This window comes from Chlorocebus sabaeus, chromosome 23 (assembly GCF_047675955.1).
Source record: "Chlorocebus sabaeus isolate Y175 chromosome 23, mChlSab1.0.hap1, whole genome shotgun sequence".
NCBI lineage: Eukaryota > Metazoa > Chordata > Mammalia > Primates > Cercopithecidae > Chlorocebus > Chlorocebus sabaeus.
The window spans coordinates 2505403-2514431 of record NC_132926.1 but is presented as its reverse complement, the minus strand read 5'-3'; the positions used below and the strand labels follow the sequence as shown (position 1 = coordinate 2514431).

Here is a 9029-nt window from a genome sequence, read left to right as displayed (position 1 = left end):
GGAGCTGACGTGGAGGAGCCGAGGCCCACTGGGGGCTCCTGGAGAGTCCGTCTGCCTGTGGACAGCAGCTCAGGGCTTCAGCTGCTTCCGCAGAGGAAACACCGCTCCCTAGACTGAGGCATCGTTTTGGTTAAAAAAAAAAAAAAAAAAAAAAAGTTGAGTTTTTTCACCTTCGTGTAAATTTTTGTTTGTAACAATATGTTAGTTGTGACAGTTACCACTTTTTTTTTTTACATTTTTGAAATTATTTTTAGAGATGGGCTTTCGCTATGTTGCCCAGGCTGGTCTCAGACTCCTGGCCTCAGTGGTCCTCCCACCTTGGCCTCCCAAAGTGCTGGGACTACAGGTGTGAGCCGTGGCAGCTGGCCTGTTTTCCTTTATACTACAGATGTTATCTGGAGCTTTAAAGCCTCCTGGAGTGAGAGCTAGTTCATAACCACGCTGTTTGGAGAGAAGAGAACTACCTGGAATTCTTGTTCTCCAAAGATGTGGAATTATCATCCCAACAACAGCCATCCCTCGCTCTGTCCTGAGGACCCTCAGGTGTGGCCCATCCATCCTCTTAGTGTTTCCCTCCGTCCTTGGTACACTCAGGTGTGGCCCATCCACCCCCTCAGCGTTTCCCTCTGTCCTTGGTACGCCCAGATGTGGCCCATCCACCCCCTAAGTGTTTCCCACGGTCCTGGGGCCGCTCAGGTGTGGCCCATCCATCCCCTCAGTGTTTCCCTCTGTCCTGGGGGCCGCTCAGGTGTGGTCCATCCCCTCAGTGTTTCCCTCTGTCCTGGGGACCCTCAAGTGTGGTCCACCCTCTCAGTGTTTTACCTCCCACGTTCTCTATGTTTTGTTTCCAATCTTCCCACACAGGTGGAGAGAGGAGGGGATCCCATTGCCTGTGAGGAGGACACGGCTCCTGGGTGGGCCCTGCAGATTGTGAAGTTCAAGTCACAGCTCCTGGGAAGGTCTCTGTGTGTCAAGATCATGGGGGTGAGACAGATGCAGGGACCACACTCTGCCCTGCTCTGTACCTCTGAGTGTTGATTCAGCTGCCTTGTGACCAGGACACTTAGAAGAACCGTAGATCCTGCAAGAGGGCAGGTTTGGAGAGTGAGATGAGCATGCCTGAGGGATTAAAGTGTAACTTGAACCACTGCCTTGCAAACTACGTGAGGATGTGCAGGTGTGTGTGTGTGCTGGGGGGATGTTTAGCAGCCTCACGGAGGGGTAACTGACATACAAGAGAACAAGGCTGGGCGCGGTGGCTCATGCCTGTAATTCCAGCACTTTGGGAGGCCGAGGTGGGTGGATCACCTAAGGTCAGGAGTTCGAGACCAGCCTGACCAACATGGTGAAACCCTGTCTCTACTAAAACTACAAAAAATTAGCCAGGTGTTGTGGTGGGTGCCTGTAATCCCAGCTATTCTGGAAGGGTTCCAGATGCCGGGAGCCATGGAAATTATCCTCATCCCGATCATCTGGCTTGGCAAATGATGATGAAGGTAGTTTTCCCACAAGATAGGCATAGCCTTTGGGACATTGCCTTGTTTATTTTCTAGCACAAAATAGGCATTATAACAGTGGGACTTTGTAGGCATATGGAGATTTTTAAGGTTCCTTAGGAGTCAGGTAAAAATTTCTTCAATAAGACAGACAAAACACTATCCCCAAAGAAAATGATTGATACATTGGGTGATAGTAAAATGAAGAATTTTTCGTCAATAAGAGAGCAAAAAGATGGGACTGGGTGTGGTGGCTCATGCTGTAATGCCGGCACTTTGGGAAGCCAAGGTGGGAGGATCTCTTGAGGTCAGGAGTTAGAGAACAGCCTGAGCAACTTAGCAAGAACTTATATCTAGCAAAAACGAAAAATTAGCTGGGCGTGGTGGTGCATGCCTGTGGTCCCAGATACCTGGGAGGCCGAGGCAGGAGGATCACTTGAGCCTGGGAGGTTGAGGCTGCAGTGAGCCATGACTGTACCACTGCACTCCAGCCTGGGTGACAGGGTGAGACTCTGTCTCTTAAAAAAAAAGAGACGGGGCCGGGCGCAGTGGCTCACGCCTGTAATCGCAGCACTTTGGGAGGCCGAGGCGGGCGGATCACAAGGTCAGGAGATCGAGACCATGGTGAAACCTCGTCTCTTCTAAAAATAGAAAAAATTAGCCAGGCGCAGTCGCGGGCGCCTGTAGTCCCAGCTACTCGGGAGGCTGAGGCAGGAGAATGGCGTGAACCCGGGAGGCGGAGCTTGCAGTGAGCCGAGATTGCGCCACTGCACTCCAGCCTGGGCGACAGAGCGAGACTCCGTCTCAAAAAAAAAAAAAAAAAAAGAGACGGGAATGGAGGAGGGTGAAAAGATAAATCACAGGTAGAGTATAAAGAGAATTCCTGTACATTAATAAGAAAAATTCATGCAGGGCTTAACACCTAGGTGACGGGTTGACAAGTGCAGCAAACCACCATGGCACATGTTTACCTGTGCAACAAACCTGCACGTTCTGTGCATGTGTCCCAGAACTTAAAGTAAAATAAAATTTTTTTAAAAATTAAGAAAAAAGCTGGCAGACCAATAGGTGAAATAAATGAAGAGGGACAAAAAAGGGAAGGAGGAGGGAGGAGGGAGGAAGGGAGAGGAAAGAACAAATGAACATCCCAGTGGCCAAAAAGCATATAAAACATGCTCAACCTCATAAGCCATCAAATTTAAACCACAGTGAGAAACCAATATTACACCTACTCGAATGGCTAAAATTAAAAACACTGTTGATACCAAGTTTGGGCAAGAATGTGGAGTAACTGAAACTTCATATACTACTTTTGGGAATGTAAAATAGCACAACTACTTTGGAAAACCCTTGGGTAATACCTACTAAAGGAGACCACACCTGTGATCCCCACATTCCACTCCTATGCATAGACCCAAAAGAACTGTGCACTGGGCCGGGCGCAGTGGCTCAAGCCTGTAATCCCAGCCCTTTGGGAGGCCGAGACGGGCGGATCACGAGGTCAGGAGATGGAGACCATCCTGGCGAACACGGTGAAACCCCGTCTCTACTAAAAAATACAAAAAACTAGCCAGGCGCGGTGGTGGGCGCCTGTAGTCCCAGCTACTCGGGAGGCTGAGGCAGGAGAATGGCGTAAACCCGGGAGGTGGAGCTTGCAGTAAGCTGACATCCGGCCACTGCACTCCAGCCTGGGCGACAGAGCGAGTCTCCATCTCAAAAAAAAAAACAAAACTGTGCACTGTACATGTGTTCACCAAATGATGTGCACTAGAATGTTTATATCAGCGCAATTCACAGTAGCCCCAACTTCCAACAGGAGAATGGGTAAGTACCTCTCAGTATATTTATAGAGTAAAATTCTTACAGCACTGAAAATGGATTAACAGCCGCCATGCACAGTTGGTGAATCTCAGCAACATAATGCTGAGCAGAAGAAGCCAGACACAAATGAATGCGTACTGCACGATTCTGTTTCTGTGACGCTCTAAAACAAGCCAAAGAAACATCTGGTGAGAAGTCAGGATAGCAATTATCTTAGTGCTCTGGGGGAGGGTGGCTCTGGTAATATTCTTTCTTGATCTGAGGGCTGGCGTTCAGACATATTCACTCTACGATAATTTACCAAGCTGCCCTCTGGGGATTGGTGGTTTCTCTGTATGTATATTATACTTCAATTAAAAAAAATAGTCAGCCGGGCGCGGTGGCTCAAGCCTGTAATCCCAGCACTTTGGGAGGCCGAGACGGGCGGATCACGAGGTCAGGAGATCGAGACCATCCTGGCGAACACGGTGAAACCCTGTCTCTACTAAAAATACAAGAAAATTAGCCGGGCGAGGTGGCGGGCGCCTGTAGTCCCAGTTACTCGGGAGGCTGAGGCAGGAGAATGGCGTGAACCCGGAGGGGCGGAGCTTGCAGTGAGCTGAGATCGCGCCACTGCACTCCAGCCTGGGGCACAGAGCAAGACTCTGTCTCAAAAAAACAAACAAACAAACAAACAAAAACCTAACAATCAAATTAAGAAATGAGCAAAGCCAGGCGCAGTGGCTCACACCTGTAATCCCAGCACTTTGGGAGGCTGAGGCGGGCAGATCACCTGAGGTCAGGAGTTTGAGACCAGCCTGGCTAGAATGGTAAAACCCTGTCTCTACTAAAAATACAAAAAAATTAGCTGGGCGTGGTGGTGGGAACCTGTAATCCAAGTTACTTGGGAGGCTGAGGCAGGAAAATCATTTGAAAGCAGAAAATCATTTGAAAGCAAGTGGAGGTTGCAGTGAGCACAGATCGTGCCATTGCACTCCAGCCTGGGCAACACAAGTGAAACTCTGTCTCAACAGAAAACAAACAAACAAAAAAATTAGCCAGGTGTGGGGGCACATGCCTGTAATCCCAGGTACTCAAGAGGCTGAGGCAGGAGAACCACTTGAAGCCAGGAGGCAGAGTTTGCAGTGAGCAGAGATCATGCAACTGCACGCCAACCTAGGTGACAGAGGGAGACTCCGTCTCAAAAAAAAAAATTCTAGTTTGTTGTTTAGTGTGTGTGTATACATATATGCACATGTGCGTGCACACACACATATAAAACAGTGTGTTAAAATATTTCATATGAATGCAGGAAAATCATAATTTTTTTTTTTTTTTGAGACACAGTTTTGCTCTGTCGCCCAGGCCAGAGTGCAGTGGTGCGATCTTGGCTCACTGCAAACTCCGCCTCCCAGGTTCACGCCATTCTCCTGCCTCAGTCTCCTGAGTAGCTGGGACTACAGGCGCCTGCCACCACGCCTGTCTAATTTTTTGTGTGTGTTTTTAGTAGAGACAGGGTTTCACTGTGTTAGCCAGGATGGTCTCGATCTCCTGACCTTGTGATCCACCTGCCTCGGCCTCCCAGAGTGCTGTGATTATAGGCGTGAGTCACTGCACCCGGCCAGGAAAATCATAATTGTTTTGGTAAATTGATCACTTTGCAAAGCATGTGAATTCAGACCATTACAGGAAGGTATTAACATAAATTAAGAGGGTAACGGTTAACTCTGTTTTTGTAAATGTGATTTTTTTTAGGCTTGCCACAGAATTCTGAAGGAATGCTACTCACTAAATTCATTTTTCCTCTACTTCAAATAGTGCTATTAATATCCATGTGGAAATTAGAGTGTGAAGGGGATAACCGAATCGAGAATGGTAATATTCTGTACTCCCGAATAATTGATATCATCAGTCCTTTAGAGGCATATTCTTAGCCCAAGAAATTCGCAAATTACGCTTTGAAATGGCAGTGGGATAATTAGGGAATCAGAGAGACCCAGGGTTTGAGGAGGAATTATTTAATTATTTAGGTGCACCCACCCAGTCGGATTAACATCCAAAGGACTGAGCCCCGAACAAAGAGTCGAGTTACCTTTTAAGCATTTCGTGGGGTGGGGGGAGATCTGTGCAGGGGGAAGCACGTTACAGAAGTGAGAAACAAAGACAGTTATTCAATTGAGACACGCATTACATCATTTTTTACTTCTCAAGGAACAACATGTTTTACGACTTATCTGTCTAGTGCCCTTGCAGCTGCACAGCTGGAGAAACAGGGTCTTCACAATGCCTGGGATAGGGAGAGATAAGGCTCAGTAGCCACAGACAGAAAAACAGGCAGTTAATTTTTAGAGGACTCCACCTCTTTCTCTTCCTCAGGGGGAATTGGGTTTTCTTACATACAACTGAGTTTTTGTTTACACGTTCTTTAATTTCTTTTCATTCCTGTTTCATTTCCCCCCTTTGGTGCTTTGTATAACAAAGGTGTTAATAGAAAGCACCACTATTTGCCACCTCTTGGTGGAGCTGAGCTGCTGCTTTTACTGGCAGTGGCTGATATTTGGTTAATGCCATCCACAGCGTGGTAGTGTGTTGGGTTACTGCTGCCTCTGTAGTTGACTGAATACTCCTAATACACAGGGTAAAAGGCAAGGGAGGATGAGGCAGATGCCAAGAATAAGCAAAAACCTACCAATGAGGGTTTTGAATCCTCCAAAGGTTGAGAACCATCCTCCAAACAAGGAATCCGGGGACCATCCGGACCAAGTCTAAACTGGAGCTTGGGCCAACTTGCGTATTCTAGCTGTGATTATGCTTCTTCTAGTGTTTTTATTTTTATCATAAATTGGATACCCTAAGAGTTCCCCTTGGTTTAGAGGAAGTAAAAAGAAGGATGGCTTGATTGTTTCTAACACACATGTCCTTGTCCATTTAGCCGGCAGTTGCCGATATGCCCGTGCTCCACATGTCCAATATCGGCCAGGGGGTGCTTTCCAAGCATCTGGAGCCTCTAGCTGATGCCAAGAGTGGCTTAGAGTAGAGAATCGAGAGAAAGGGTTTGGAGCTGGTAGGTAGGAGTGGTTCTGGGCATTTCTCCGTTGAGTTTTGTTTTCGGCTCGTTGTAATACGTCGCCCTGGGCAGGTTGTTTCTCGTACTGCCTCTGGGAAAGTCCTTAATGGGAGATACAGTATTTTCCAATTATGGAGGGTTTTTTTTTTTTTTTTTTTTTTGAGGCGGAGTCTTGCTCTGTCGCCCAGGCTGGAGTGCAGGGGCGCGATCTCGGCTCACTGCAAGCTCCGCCTCCCGGGTTCACGCCATTCTCCTGCCTCAGCCTCCCAAGTAGCTGGGACTACAGGCGCCAGCCACCTCGCCCGGCTAGTTTTTTTTTGTATTTTTAGTAGAGACGGGGTTTCACCGTGTTCCCCAGGATGGTCTCGATCTCCTGACCTCGTGATCCGCCCGCCTCGGCCTCCCAAAGTGCTGGGATTACAGGCGTGAGCCACCGCGCCCGGCCAATTATGGAGGTTTTAACAACCAAACACTGGCTGAGGCTGTAGGTTCACTGGCAGGGTTAGGCGAAGTGAAGTTATCTTGTGGCATTAATTTCTTTGCCTCTCCTGGCCACTGGTTCCCCATATCAGTTCCTCCACATACGAAGGATGAGGAAATTCCTAAGCTGCCCGCTATGTTTTCAGCTGGTTGAGTAAGTTTTTGGTTGATGGGAAAACTCAGGCACTGACTGATCAAAATGCTTATTGAATGACTTATGGACCTGAAATTGTGGGGTTGGACGTATTTGAGTCTTTTTAGTCTATTTGACCATTAGTAGTGGAACTTTTTTTGTTTGTTTGTTTGTTTTTTGTTTTTGTTTTTGAGACAGAGTTTCGCTCTTTTTGCCCAGGTTGGAGTGCACTGGCGCGATCTCGGCTCACCGCAACCTCCGCCTCCCAGGTTCAAGCGATTCTCCTGCCTCAGCCTCCCGAGTAGCTGGGATTACAGGCATGTGCCACCACCCCGGCTAATTTTGTATTTTTAGTAGAGACGGGGTTTCTCCATGTTGGTCAGGCTGGTCTTGAACTCCCGACCTCAGGTGATCCACCTGCCTCGGCCTCCCAAAGTGCTGGGATTACAAGTGCTGGGATTACCGCGCCCGGCATTAGTAGTGGAACTTCAAGGCCTGCTTCTTGTCTATTAACTCGTAATAGTGCTGTCTGTCCTGTAGACCAAAAAGGTAGCTCTGGCTTTAAGATAGTAAATTTTAAAGGATTGCATGTTCTTGTCTTACAATTTGGTTTGATTGACATACTACTTAGCAGAGCAGTCCTTCCTGAATATAAGTGTTGGAGCTGTGTTAGCATAGACCACTGAATGTTACAGTCTGGGCATCCGATTTGTGGTTCTCTGTACAGATACTTAGGGCTGCTCCTGCTAAGCCTCTCTTGTGTTAAACCATTGCAGACTGTTTCTGGTTGTATGTGTAGGTTTGTAACTTGGTTCTTATACATTTATAGTAGATATGATACAGTAGAGTTTTAACTATCGTATGTTTTTACTCAGTTAGTGTGTACACAGTGTGGGCATCCTTCTAAAGGTTCCTCCTCTTCTAGTATAGGCGGAAATGGTAACAACATCAGTGTATGTAATAGAAACATGCTAACACTACACATGGGCAGAGCAAACCTTCTTCTGGGCATAGACATTTGCAGCATTTGCAGTAATAACATAACAGAACAATCAGTACTGATAGAATTATAACTAGGCTTATAAATGGTATCCACATTCACCTATCCGGAGATGGTCCTCTTAGCTTCAGCTGTGCATAGATTTGTCAGCTTCCAGGATGTGACTAGAGCAGAGCTTGCAGGATCCTCAAGCTTCAGCCGTGCGTAGACTGACCAGCCTCCGGTGTGATCAGAGCAGGGCAGTCGTCCTTCTTATCGGTGGGAGTAGGACTATTCGGGTGGGGAGATCTGGGTCTTGTTCGTTAATCCACTGGTCATCGTTGGGAGTCACTGCTGCCGCTGGTTTCAGCCAGCTAGGATGAATCCAAGGTGTGACACCTGCAACTTTCACAGCAGTGGAAGTAGACATGATTACAATATGAGGCCTAGCCTATATGGGTCCTAGATTGGTTGGATTCCATTTTTTTTTAGCTTAAACAAAATCCTTAGGTTTAAAGGGTGTACTGGGTCTGTTAGACTTACAGTCATTTTTCTATACCTAGCCATGCATTTTTACATGGCCATACCTAAAGTGTGCATTTGCCTTCTTAAAGTTAGTTGTTCTCGTTTATAGAAATTACTTTTAATCTGACTTATGATGGGGGTGGGGGTGGCCGGCCAAACAAAATCTTAAAGGGCGAATACCCAGTTTGTTTGGTGGAGGTGCACCCGACTTGGAGGAGGACCATGGGCAAGACCTGATCCTACCTCTGATGAGTTTCTTGACACAATTTCTTCAGTAGTTGTTTGAATGTCCGGTTCATGCGTTCCACCTTCCCTGAACTCTGTGGTCAGTAGGCTGTGTGCAGTTTCTATTTGATCTTTAAAAGTTGAGTCAGCTGTTGTACAACTTGTGCCACAAATGCAGGACCATTGTCTGATCCTAGGGTTAGAGGCGACCCACACTTTGGTATGGTATCTTTCAGTAGCACCTTTGTCACCCCTCGTGCCTTTTCAGTTCTAGTGGGGAAGGCCTCAACCCACCCCGAGTAGGTGCAAACAAACACTAGTATA

At 47.3% G+C, this 9029-nt stretch overlaps 1 pseudogene; it reads left to right on the top strand.

Moving 5' to 3' along the window:
- Positions 1-445: 445 nt before the first annotated feature.
- On the top strand, positions 446-7412 carry LOC140710001 (uncharacterized; annotated as a pseudogene).
- The last annotated feature ends 1617 nt before the right edge of the window (positions 7413-9029 follow it).